Below are 14,365 nucleotides of genomic sequence, written 5' to 3'. Positions count from 1 at the left end.
TTGCAGAAGCAATAAAGCCGTTGGTTGAGGCTAACCCCTCATAAAGGTGAAATTAGTTATTGCGGAAGTGCAGTCAAAGTTCAATTACACCATCAGCTATCGGAAAGCATGGTTGGCTAAGCAAAAATCAATGGAAAAAATATTTGAAGGTTGGGAAGCATCGTACGAAGCTTTACCTATATGGTTTGAGGCCATGTGTCATAAGGAGCCATCAGCAGTTGTCCATTTTGAGACTATGCCTGCATATCAAGGCGATGACTTGGTTACTGATATCCGGGTGTTGCATCGAGTCTTCTGGAGTTATTACCCCTGTATTAGAGCATTTAGACATTGTGAACCAGTTGTCCAAGTAGATGGGACTCACTTGTACGGAAAGTATAAGGGTTGTTTATTAGTTGCAGTTTCACAGAATGGTAACAACAATATCGTCCCAATTGCATTTGCTATTGTGGAGGGAGAGACTTCTGATGCGTGGTACTTTTTTCTGAGTAACCTGCAACAACATGTAGTGACTCGGGATGGTGCGGGACTGATCTCTGACTGACACGAATCCATCAATACAACTGTGGCCCGCGGTAACGGAGCTTGGTCGCCTCCCAGAGCTTTCCACATGTTTTGCATCAGGCATATAGAGTCAAATTTTTTGAGAAAGTTCAAGGTACCGTATCTATAAAAACTTGTCATCAATATAGGTAACCTTGTTGTAATTTGAAGTTCATTATTAACAGGGTACTGTTATTGGTTGTTTTTTGTAATTTGTCCTTTCTTATTGCGCAGGATATTCGAGGACGGTCCGCGAGTATGAATTGCGTTACCAACGTTTACGAGAATGGGGCAAGGCTTATACTAACTGGCTAAACCGAATCCCCCGCGAATAGTATGCATTGGCATTCGATGGTGGTTACCGATGGGGTCACATGACGACGAACCTCGTGGAATGCATCAACTCATTCATAAAGGGTGCACGCAATCTCCCCTTCGCTGCACTTGTCAAAGCAACTTTCTACAGACTCAACGAGTTGTTCACTCGAAAAAGAGGTGAGGCAGAGGCTCGGATTAATGCTGGCCATGTTTTTTCTGAGCTTGTGACCTCCAAGTTGCATGCAAATCAACTTGCATCAGGAAACATCCAGGTGAATTGCTTCGACAGGCAGAATGAGGTCTTTGAAGTGCGTGAGATGCCAAGTGGAATGGAGTATGCTGTCGACCTCCGTCGACAACGATGTGACTGCGGTGAGTTTCAGGTGGACCGAATTCCTTGTCGACATGTGTTTGCATGTTATGAAAATCAACGACTAGATTGGCAAGTTTATATTCATGATGTGTATAAGATGGACCAAGTTTGACGGGTTTACCGAGCCAGGTTTAGGCCACTGAGGAATCCTACTACACGGCCTGCTTACAACGGGCCTCGATTCGTACCGAATCCGTACCTGAGACGAGTTACCAAAGGTCGTCCAAGGATGACCTACTTCTTGAACGAGATGGACACGCGAATGTTATGTCGTCCTAGGCGATGTAGGCAATGTGGGGCTGAGGGACACAGCTGTAGTAGATGCCGCCAGGCAGGTGGTGCAAGTGCTGACAACAATGCTCAGTAGAGGCGGATCAACCCTGAGATTGTAGTCTTTCTCTGTTTCAGCTGGAGTTCGTGCATCACCTGTGTACAACTTAATTAGTTGACTGAACAAGTTTATAATATAATCAAATCAACACAAATACCATACATGAATATAATATCATCAATTGACCCAGCAAGTATATAATATAAGCAAATCAATCATATATGAATATAATATAATCAATTGGCTAAAGAATAAAACAATAATAGGACCTGCACCGTCATCATCACCAGAAGCATCATTACGAGATTCTTCATCTTCGTCCATGTCATCGAACAAAATTATGAAGTAAAGGCAGGAACTTCCAGTGCACAAATGTCCCAGACTTGTCACCGAGCAAGACTGTACTAAATAATAACATAATGTGGCACTTTACGTACATCTGCATGCTGGTTTCGTTAACCAACTGTAATCGTTCTTTTAGATCTCGAAGCTACGTCAGTTTTATGCAGTTTGCTCTACAGTCCGACTTCTCGGTGCAACCCCGAATCGCTGCAAACACTCCGCCTCTAAGGCTTCAAAACTACTCATAGTCATCCATGTGACTGGAAGACCGTCTGTTAGAAGACCAAGAATAACAGCAACATCTTCCAGTGTCACAGCACATTCACCAACAGGAAGGTGAAAGGTATGTGTGTCTGGATGTCACCTTTCGACTAGAGCATTTACCAGTACTTTCTGACATTGAACTACTCCAGTTTGGGAAACATGCAAGAAACCGATAAACCGTAAATGCTCCTCAATCCTATCATTCTACCGATCCGGAGGGAGTGGGTGATCACATGTCAGATACCGTGAACTTTATAAAAACATATCAGATTATTAGTCAAATCATTAACAATTACTAATTTACTACTAAAAGATAATAATTATCTAACTAGGGCAACTAATTTATTAAACTCATGCTAAACTTGTTGTTAATTAGTTAATTTAGTAATTATCATGTATGACTAACCTAACCTACCAATTAATTAACTATCATTATTAAATAATTTCCACAATTAACTAAACTAAGACATAATAATTGAAATCACAAAGCCATGATATATAATTTTACTAAATCTAATTCAAACAAATAATTTTACTTAATCAAATTTACTAAAGCCCCGAGTAATTAACTTAACTGCTAAATTTAATTAACAACCCTATAAATTATTTTAAATGCTTTATAAAATATAAAAAATTACGATATTATTATTATACATATTTTACTCATTCTATTCTCAACTGAGCATTGAATTATATAATTATTTATTTATTTAGTCACTAACAACAAACTACCTTACTACTAATAATAACTAATAAATAAATTCAATTTTTGTTTAACTAATAAAATTTCACTTCATTAAACCCTCAACTACACTAACATATTTATTTCAATTAAAAATCTAACAACAAACAAAAAATTATTACAAAAAATTCTACCTAATTTACTCAATTTCCCAAACCATTTCCAATAATTATACAACTTAAACGTAATAATTAATTATAATTTCTAAAATTATTACAAAAAATTCTAAACATATATTTTTACTAATCTATCACATTACATCAATTTAAATATTATCATTAATTAAAAAGTTCACTAATCAACTACAACTATATATATATACATATATACTTTCAACAATAAATTCTTAAGTTCTAATGATAATCACAATTTCTTAACCTATATGTTCCTAAATTATATATATATACTTTCAACAATAAATTTCTAAGTTCTAACGATAATCACAATTTCTTAACCTATATGTTCCTAAATTCACTTTCTAACAATAATAATAATAATAATTCTATAACATATAATATTTACTTCATTTAAATATATATTTCTAAATTTTTAACAATAATAATAAATTTAAAATATAAAAAAAATTTAAAAACTAAACTTACATAATCAGAGTGGTTGAGATAATGTATAATATGAAGTTCAAGACGATCAACATCTTTATATTTTTGTTTCTTTGGCATTGTGAATTTTTCCTTCAAGTTTGCATGAAGAACAATAGGATTTTGGAGGCTGAAGAAGAAGAGAAGAAAGAGATTGCTGGTGGAGTTCACTATGAAAGTGACTCGAAGGGAGTGAGTTAGGTTCCAGGAAGCATGTTGGTATAAGGGGGCACCGTTCTGGGGAGCAACGAACGCGCGAACGTGGCTGGGATCGCACAAATCGAACGGTTCGAGTTGTGCCCTCTAATCGGACCGTTCGAGTTCCTACCTCCAAATTCCTCCGTCCGATTTCAGTCCCCCTGACACCACATGCAGGTAAAGCACCCATGTTCTCCATAACGTTGTATCACACCAAACTCTTCTCCATATTAAAATAAAAAAGTGACTGTTGTTGATGTGTGTTTTCTTGTTGATACATAGTTTGGTTGGAGATTGTAGTTTTTGAACACAGAAAAAAAGTGGTATAAAAAAATTCATAAATATAATAAAATTAATTTATTGATATTATTTTATTTTACTCATCATATATTCATATCTATTTGTGTTAAAAAATATAAAGAAAAACTTTAAATGGCCAATTATTTTTAAAGGTAACGAGATTTTTAATAAAAAATATATTTTTTGGTCTTTAAATTTTATTTTTGTAAGACTGATTAACCCTTTTGTCAATATTTTTTTTAATATTAATGGAATAAGTCTACATAACATATTAAACTGTTGATTTATATGTTAAAAATTGACTAGAATTGACAATTTTTTTTTGTTGGGAATTTTGTTGTCTCTTAGGGGATAATTGTTAGTATTTTTATTTTTTATTTACCTTTTTTAAATACATTGACAAAATTTACGGTGTAAAACTAAAAAATATGAGTAATTTTTAAATTATTTTTACTTATAAAATTAAATGGAGGATACATTAGTAATTAACGAGTCACATAAGCATGTTCTTGAGAGAGATCATTGACAAATGAGCTAACCAGTCTCACAAAATTAATTATCAGGAGCCGAAATATTTTTTTTCTTGAGGACCTCATAGTCTTTAGAAAAAATTATCAAAGGTTGGGATGAGTATTCACCAAAAAATATATACATTATAAGTTGGTACATCTTTTAAGTAAAAAATTATTTAGAATAAAGCATATTTTTTTGTGTCTAATATTTGCGATCTTTTTCAAAAATACCTTTACGTTTAGTTTTATTTATTTTTGTTCTTATCGTTTTTTATTTGTGTCAAAATTACCTAATTTTAGGAACAAAATTGAATAAAATTAAACGTTAGGGGTATTTTTTTTAAAGAAAGAATCGTAAACATTGGAATAAAAATGATATTTTACTCAATTATTTACCTAATTAAAATGTCTAGCTAATCCTAGTAAAAAAGTAATAGTAATAAACAAAACCTATTAGTAAAGTATAAGATAATTACCATTTTTACTTATAATAATTATTACTTTTTAATTAATGATAAGATACTTTTATATAGCAATTGCAGCTGGAACTAGATTGTATCCACTCAGAACTCAAAGTAGTGATATTAGGTAGCGTTTGTTTTGAGATACTGGGACAGAGACTGAGAGACTGAGACTCAGTATCATGTTTGTTTGTTTAGAAACTGGTACTAAAATTTCTGTCTCTATCCCTAAAATTTCAGTATTTCAGTACCTCCAAAAAGTGAGGACACATGGGACTGAAATTTTTAGAGACAGAGATTGAAACTTTAATAACATTTTATACCTAAAATATCCTCATTTGAATTAATTAATTCCAATTTTACCTTTTGTACAAATTAAATTAGAGTTTCATTCTTATTTTAATTTCTGTCTCCCACTTTGTACCAAACAGAATACTAAAATTTATTTCTGTCTCTGTCTCTTAGTCTCTGTCTCTCAGTCTTAGTCTTTCAATCTCTGTCTCTCCACCAAACGCTACCTTACTACATTGCCATCATTTTCCCCTTAAGGTATTTTCTCATCACTAGTTCACTCAAGGATATGCTTGTGAAGAACACTTGGTATTTTTCTTGAATCTGTTGCAATTTTTATCACTAATCAGTAGCAAGATTTTGAGCAGCTACTAAGTTATATGTGTATGTGTGAAATGTTTTATAGGTGACAACTGTGGATGGTTATGTTCTCAGTGTGCCGAGAATTCCGGTGGGGCGGTCACAGGGGCCATGGGGCAATAGGCCACCGGTTCTGCTACAACATGGTTTATTCATGGTAAGTATTTGTTTCAAAAGCAACAATGTTGGCTCAAAGTTGTCCTTGTAGCCACTGTCCTCATTTTTTTAGTATACAAAGAAATGAACAAATTTTGTTTCAAGGCACAGACATTTTGCTTATTTCTGTATTAGACTAAAATCAACGACTTTAGAAATGGTAGTTATTTTTTTGAGGACATGAATGACAAAGACTGAAGTAGAATTTTCACTCTATCTTATTCTCAATTTCAAACGTAGCCTGATATATGTAAAAAAGACTGATTGGGTCTTGGAAAAAAATATGGCTGGGTGGATTCTTCTATTGTAGGTGAGACAGAAGAAAAAGAAGATTGGTTATTTGGATTGAAGGTTTTGATTATGGTGAGTACCAGCAAAATTCTATGAACTCTGATACTATAATAAATTTATAGAAAATAAAGTGCATCTATTTCGTTACATTTCTTACACTAGCTATAGCTATAGCTAGATGGTAAAAGGATTACAAAGAAAAGGGAGAATATTACACCACAAACATCATGTATACCACATGATATTATTATACTATATATATGAAAATTGTTTATACACACACGTTATATAAAGTGTGTATAGTATAGATGCATGGATTCACCCCTTTGATGTATAGAAATGAAGTCTTTGACCGTTGAGAATGACAACAATAATAAGCTAATTGATAATTATTAATTAGAAGAAGAAGGAACTGTTGGGGTATGAATCATAGACGTAGCATGAGGGATAATATGGTGGTGGACGATAGTAATCATAATGATGATGATAAGTAGTAAAAGATGGTTCTTCATTTTGTGGTGGTTGTTCTTTTTTCACATCTTCAACACTTATAATGGAAGCACCCCGGAACTTCTTCCTAATCTGATTAGTCAAACAAACTGAATCAACTCCATCTCCAGTTACCACTAATTGGTCTTTGCTTTCGCCTTCTACTGCCACTGATTCTACACCTGTAACAATTTATTATTAGAAATTTTATCATTGTTTATTATTTTATGAATGTAAATTGGCTACATTTTTTAACTCCGATCCGTTAGATAACCAACACACAATCAGTCAACTATTTGCCAATTTATTATTAAGGTGTTTGCTAAATTCATAGGTACCGATACGTTTAAAATATAGACAAATAGTAACAAGTCACATGAAATTTATTTTCCACATCAGCATTTAATTTTTTTTTTTAAATATATGTTATATCACCACTTTTACTAATACACCTCTTTAATTAAATAAAAATAAAAATATATTTTTTATTTAATTTTATAAAAAATCTTAAATATCCTTATTTTATTTGATTAGACAAAAATACCCTTTTAAATTAATCAAATTTTAGAATTCAATTAATCCTAATTTTATAGTTTCAATTAATTTAAACAACAAAACAAAAACGAGAAAATACTCAATTTGGTCCCTGAAGTTACATTCAAGCCTCAATTTAATCCTTGACGTTTCAATTGTCTCTATTTAGTCCCTAAACTTTATAAATTTTAATCAATTTAGTCCCTGCGGTGGTTTCCGCTGCATAGTCATTACCGGAGAGATGATGTGTACAACGGACTGCCACGCTGGACTCCACTAAAACGGTGTCGTTTTTGTTTGGCGCTCAAATAGCCCAAAACGACGTCGTATCATGTTATATGAGATGAAAAACGTTTTAGTTAAACAAGTCACAACATATTCTCCCCCATAGTAGGACTGTTCTTCTTCTTTCTCTTCTCTTCAATGGCGTTGCGAGTCTGAGTTATCAGATTCGTTGAAGTTGCGATTCTCTTCTCTTCGACCACTTCACATTGCACCGGTCGTCTTCTCTTCACCAACGTTGACTAAGTTCGAGGTAAGCATAAAAAACTTCTATACCCGTGATGATGCTTTGCTATTTTGCTTCACTTTTGGTTCCTCCTCTTTTTTCTTTTTTATGCATTCTAGCTAAATGCATTTTGTTTTGCATGTTAGTATATGTTAGTTTTTGTGCTTATTCTATGTTAGGGTTTATGTTTTCAGTGAGTATCATTTAATTTCTTGGCTTATTGGTTAGATGTTCGATCATTCCCTGTTTCTGTACCATTAATTTGATTTTGAATATTTTAGGAGAATTTTTTTGGGTTAGCGTTTCAACATGGTTGTGTTTGTCTGATAATCAATGGATTAAGAAATAAAAAGATGGAATCAGATTGTCATATGCAATATGTTACATTTGATTCTTCCTCTGTTTTATTTAAAAGAGAGGTGCAGTTTTATCAAAGTCTTAATCTCATTAAATCAATTGCTTATTGCATCTTGTAACATGGAGTAATTGATCTGATTTTCTAAATGAACTCGTTTTGGTCTGTTGTTGTCTCATAACAACAATGCAATTTATGTTTTAGCAAGTCTAACGGAAGAGAAAAAAAATATTTTGAGGGTAACCTTATGTACTCTTTATGTACTCTGTATGTCATAATTGTTAGTTTCTTATATTTACAATTCAAATTATAGTGGTGAAATGATATTTTTGATGATATTTTTTAATTTTTCTGTGTGCGGATGGGAGATCAATTCATTAAAATTATATATCACCATGGAGAATCATTTGTCAGAAATAAAGATGGAAACTTGACATACTGCAAGGAACAAATTTCAGAGTTACCTGGGTTAGATACAGACACATTAGATGTTTTTTCAGTCAGAGACTACTACAAACACCTTGGGTATGATAAGATCGAGCAATGCAGGTGGTTGGTTCCTAACATGCCATTGACAACTGGTTTGAGGATATTGACTAATGACGATGAGATGCTAAAAATGTGCTTCTATGCTGGGAGAAACAACGGAGTTGCTCATGTGTATTATGAGCATGGAGTCTCTGAACCGGATTATGTTGAGGAGTAAGAATCCACGAAGAAGTTAAGGGGTTTCAAATGGATTTGGGGATTAAGGATTTAAATAGTTTCTAGGGACTAAATTGATGCAAAAGTTTCAAATGCCACGTAATATATCTGTTAGACGTCCAGCGTGGCAGTCTGTTGTACACATCATCTCTCCGGTAATGACTCTGCAGCGGAAACCACGGCAGGGACTAAGTTGATTAAAATTTATAAAGTTTAGGGACTAAATAGAGGCAATTGAAACGTCAAGGACCAAATTGAGGCTCGAGTGTAACTTCAGGGACCAAACTGAGTATTTTCTCAACAAAAACATATAAAAAAAATCAATGGTTCTTCATCTTTTCCACTTCTAAAGCAAAGTAAAACATATCAAAAAAAAAAAATCAATTGCTCTTCATCTTCTCCAATTTTCCTAATCATTTGTGTTACCCTCTGAAGCAAAGCAATGAAAATCTCAAATCAAAATGGCAAAATCCTAGCCCTAGGTTCTTTGCCGCCGGCGTCCCAGGCTCGGCGCTTCCGCTTCTTCCTCTTCCCTCTGTCCAGAACCCAGGTAGCTCGGCACGTCGTCCCCATCCTCGCTGGCTTCTCTGTCTGTGGCCAGGAAAAAAGTTAATATCTTCCCTCCTTCCCTGTTTTCCTAGTTTCCAAAGTTTAAAATCTACTTTACGACTTGAGCTGGAGTTTGCAGTTATTTATGTTCTTCTCTCGCTTTTGCAGGAAGGAATCGAAGTCCAATCGCAAGTTAGATAAAAAAGTTCAATTTTACTCTAGTAAGTTTCGAATCAATTTTTCTGTTTCTTTCAAATATTGAATTATTACATACCAAAACTGTCCATATATCCTTGGTGTTACTGCAGAGGTGAAAGATGCTGTGTCTTGCTTGAGTGCTCAAAAGTCTATTATTACTAAGGTAGTGATCTTATTTCAAATGGCATTGTTCTTAAGATGGATTATAGAAATCCTTCATTGTGGTTGCAATAGGTTTGATGGCTAAGTACATCTAACTAGCCATTATGATCATAAAACTCGAAATTCGAAGAATGTGCATATTTCATTAGTACCAAATCCTAGTCACTTAGAAGCAGTGGATCCTGTGGTAGAAGGAAAAACTAGAGCTAAACAATATGTTTCAAATGATTCTGAAAGAATCAAGAACATTAGTATTTTGATTCATGGAGATGGTAGTTTACCAGGACAAGGTGTAGCATATGAAAGTTTGCGTCTAAGTGCTCATCCAAATTATTCTACTCGTGGAACTGTTCATCTAGTCCTCAACAATCAAGGGAATGATATGTGTGGTGACTTGTGAATGTATCTGTTGCCTATGTATGAATTTATATTCTTTTGGTGATTGAAATTTTGTTCTTTTATACAATCTAGTATTCTGTTTTTACTATTTTAGTTGTGTGCTGGATATGGGGCTTGTGTGTGGTTAATAAATAATAATTGGTCTTGCAAATGTTTATGTTTCCTTGCCATATGCTAAATACTTTAGTTGGTTTATGAATCTACTTGTGTGTCTTTCACTGATCTATTATCTTTCACTCAGTAGATCACTATTGCCTACAGGTCGAGGTTTTGTGGTTTTCCATGCCAAATTTGCAGACAACTATAAACTTTACTCACGGAGCCACTTTGTCCACTTATTCCCAAAGGGAATTTTTGTGAAACCCCCTATTTTGTTCTCGTTTTCCTTTGTTATTTGTAAAGTATTCATTATCATCTTCTAATGTTTCTTTCCACCTTAGTAGACCTCTCCTATGGTTCTTTTGGGTAGCTATGTTTTATTACTTTCTTGTCTTCTTTTTTACTTATATTTTCAGCAAAAGCTGTCTAAACGAGAAGTTGGAACCATAGATAGAAGTCGGGATGTTGCTCAATTACAAGAGTTCTATAAGCTTTATAGAGAGAAGAATAATGTAGAGAAATTGCACGAGGAAGAGATGAAGTTGAGGGAATCTGGTGCTTTCAGCCGGGATCTTGGTGAGTATGTTTTTTGTCCAAGTAGATAGACATAACACTGATTTGGATAATCTTGTGCTTTCTCTTTGCCCTCCGTTGAGCGTGGGCATGTCATAGATGATACATCATTGAACCTGTCATTATCCCAAGATCAGCTGTTCAGTTCATTGAAACTGTCTGCTATAGTACTTTATTATATGTGAAGAATGGTTTTACTCTTTCTTGCCAAGAAACTACTGGTTATATTTACTCCTTTCCCTTATTCTCTGCTAAGCTTGGAAATTTACTAATGCTCTTATTTTGTCTGTCCTCCTTTTTCTTTCATTTTTGTTTATAGAATAAGGGAAATGCCATCCTCTAAATTTTCTCGCTTAGACCTTTTTAGTACTTGGCTACATTCTTTCATGAAAATAACATGCAATTTTTCCCAATAACAAGATGGGAGGGAGGCATCATTTTATTCTCCAATTGACAGCTTTTTCGCCTTTACAATTGTGATATTACACTTCTTTCTTGTAACTCCGAAATTAAAGATCAATTTTTGTAAGATATAACCGCTGATCTTGTAGTAGTAACATGCTCCTTTTTAAGTATTATATTTTATCTAAAATGATTTACAAAAATTAAATGGATTGCTTACATAAATGTCAACAGGTAGTTATTAGCTATCAAATAAGTATCGATCCTTCATTGCCATTATCGCTGAAACCGGCGACATCTCACCCTAAAAAGATAAATCTTCATCTCATAATTTTTGTTGAAAAATAATTCACAAATAAATGTTTTGAATATGTGATTTACCGGCATCAACCAAATGAAATTCATCTACCATATCCTGGAGGGTATCAGATTTGATGGTCTCATTTAAGATTTCAAAAAAGCCCTCCTCAAGTTCCATTGTATATAGTAACCACTCCTACCTACAAAATTTGCTAGAATTTTAGAATTTCGTCTCAACTATAGATACATTTGGTGCTCTGTGATTTCAATGCTTTGTTTGTATGATTTACAATAGGAATATTGGATCCTTTGGTGGTATTGACCCATGTAAATAACTCTATATCTCTATCATAAGGTAAAAGGTTTTGTGGTAATTGTTGTACTTGCATGCAATATATGAATGTCGCTGTTCATGATCTAAGCCGAGGAACTTCCAACCGTCCAACAGCACTGTCAGCAAATCAATAAATGCAGTTGTTTCTCCGCTCGCCCTGTTTTATTATTCCTATTGATGGTCAAGTTGTTACACACTAGATGTCTAATGTCCATGGTTAATCACAAAACTGATACCATTGATTTTGTAATTTCTTGCTGTAATGCTCTCTCCATTCTCCATCGTCGCAGCCACTGGCTCATGCAAATTGTACTACAATTCACTTCAACCAAAACTTGAATCCTAATGAGAATGCCAAAGCTTCAAACCAGGTGAACATTCTGCAATTAGATAAGCACAAAAGCTTTAAGCGCTTATTGAAACAGGTGAAGAAGTAATCCAAAGCACATCAGACCAACGAAGATAAGATCAAGTTTCAAAAGCGAAACCCTCTCTATAAACTACTTGTTCCTTCCACAAGTAGCATCAAGCCTGCATAATGCAGAGTGAACAGAAGCCCTCCAATGAATGTTCCATAGCTTTTTGCTGAATTTCCTATATTGTGACCTTGCAATATACGTTACATCACCAACCTCCATTAAGTTTGACCCATCCTATAGATGGTCGGCTGCAGTTTTAAAAAACAATCACTTGAAATTGAGCATGGATTACATGACAAGTGCAGATAGCGAAACATGTCAGATCAAGAGGCATATCAAACCTTAGGCTAAGTAGAATAAAAATTGGAGGATATCCCCTTTGAATATTCGAAATATCAATAAAACCTTCATGTCATGATCAGAAACCACGTAAATTGTACTAGACTGCTAAGGCAAATTGCAATTTCAATAACTAATCTCAGATATCCATTCCACTTTCTATTTGATATGATCTCCTTGGAAAGCATAAATGGTCTGAAGCATTTGGTATTCACAAAATTCAATGCTGTTCATGCAGATGACAGTGATGTTTTAAGAAGGAAGGAGCGGTTAGGACCAAAAAAAAAAAAGTCTACCTACTGCATGTCACCAAAATAATCAAATATACAAGAGAATGTTAAAGTAGCTGGCATGTTGATCTCAAGAATATTATTACCACATTTTACATCTGATCATTGATATAAAAAATGAATATTGTGATATCCACCACAATTCTGAAAACATTACATTAGTATTTTAATAACTAAATTTACATCCATGCAATAACATACATTCATGCAGGCACAATTGTGCAAAAGTTATACCCAAAATACAAAATAAGTTATTCTTCAGAATAAACATGGGACATAAATCCACTCCAGAGTCCAGATTTCAGGCAATGCAAGTGGAAATTCACTTAATTGGTTAATATAATGGGTCACACTAATTTATGCCAAACACAATAGAATTGCTAAAATGAGAACATAGACAATAATTAACAACTGATAAATGCTAAAAAAGAAACAAGTTAACTGCACGGCACCATTCTATAGCGACATTTTCAGCTTCAAAAACATAGAATCAAAGTCTCAAACATGTAATCTACATAAACCATGCACGACAAAGGAACAAAAAAAAACAATCACATTTGGAATCAGAACAAATCACACACACCTGAACCCCATTTGAGTTTGAATCACAAACCAAAGATCCGAATGATTGGGATTTCTTCAATCCCAACCCAGCCACGTGCATGTTCCGTTGTTTGGTATGAGAGTTCAATCCCAAATGTGAAAAAGAGAGACACTTGGGACAAGGGATGGTGAAGGACGCCATTTTGAACAAACCCCAAAAACCAAAAACCGATTTTTTTTAGCTGCTGAGCTCAAATGACAGTGTGATCTAGCGAAGTGGGTGAGCGAGAATATAAAGGATTTTTTGTGGTGACGAGGTCGAAGAAGGAATGGAGAATGGTGTGCGAGGAAATGGAGAAAAGCTTGCAATGAATGATGGAAACTACGAAGGAGGAACACTGGTTTTAACAGTGTGTGGCTTTGGTTTCGATGATTCCAATGAAAAGGGAAGAAAACATCAGCGTCACGGTTTCAAGTTTCAACTAACAACAATAAAATCTTACCTTTGTTAGAACTCACCAAATCATGAAGCAGCTCCTGATTGCGCAAAGGAGGCTGACGGCGACATTCGAAGCAAGAAGACGATGAGCCCCAGGACCTGCTGCTTCTGCCGCCGGCGACGAAGAGCGCAACGAAGGCGCGCGACTATGGACAAGACGATGACGAGACAGAGAGCAACGGCGACACCACGGTGAGAGAGATGAGAGAGACCGAGCTCCAGGGGGGAAAAGAGATACGAAGAGGAGAGAAAAATTTGAGAAGATGAACAGGGTTTTTGAAATCAATCTCAGAAATAATTTTTTATCAAAAGAACTTGAGAAGATGACGAGGGTTCTGAACCCAGATTTTAGAAATATATTTTTTGAGAACAATTAGGGACCAAAAGCATATCGGCCAAAAATCAGCTAAAATGTGTTTGGGTTTCATGAAAAATCGGATTTTGGTTTGTGCTCCGTGATCTCTGGAGCGGTTTTCAAACATATTATTCAAAAAGTGATTTTAATTAAACAATTTTGTTTACTTTTTGGCTGGTCACATTTTAGTTTCATATACTTTTCCATATTTTTTAGATATATTTTTGTTTTG

General features: G+C 34.5%; 2 long non-coding RNA genes across 2 annotated transcripts; one reads left to right on the top strand and one right to left on the bottom strand.

Annotated features, from left to right (window-relative positions):
• LOC107625819 lies at positions 8,821 to 10,863 on the top strand. Its single transcript, XR_001617384.2, has 3 exons — positions 8,821 to 9,280; positions 9,390 to 9,442; positions 9,530 to 10,863. It is a non-coding gene; the product is annotated as an uncharacterized LOC107625819 (long non-coding RNA).
• On the bottom strand, positions 11,441 to 14,117 carry LOC107625820. The gene is made up of 2 exons (XR_002357866.1): positions 12,177 to 14,117; positions 11,441 to 12,068 (listed from the first exon to the last, which is right to left on the bottom strand). It is a non-coding gene; the product is annotated as an uncharacterized LOC107625820 (long non-coding RNA).

The sequence above is a fragment of the Arachis ipaensis genome, chromosome B02 (genome assembly GCF_000816755.2).
Source record: "Arachis ipaensis cultivar K30076 chromosome B02, Araip1.1, whole genome shotgun sequence".
Lineage (NCBI taxonomy): Eukaryota > Viridiplantae > Streptophyta > Magnoliopsida > Fabales > Fabaceae > Arachis > Arachis ipaensis.
Note: the sequence above shows the minus strand (reverse complement) of the source record. Positions and strands in the feature narration are given on the sequence as shown.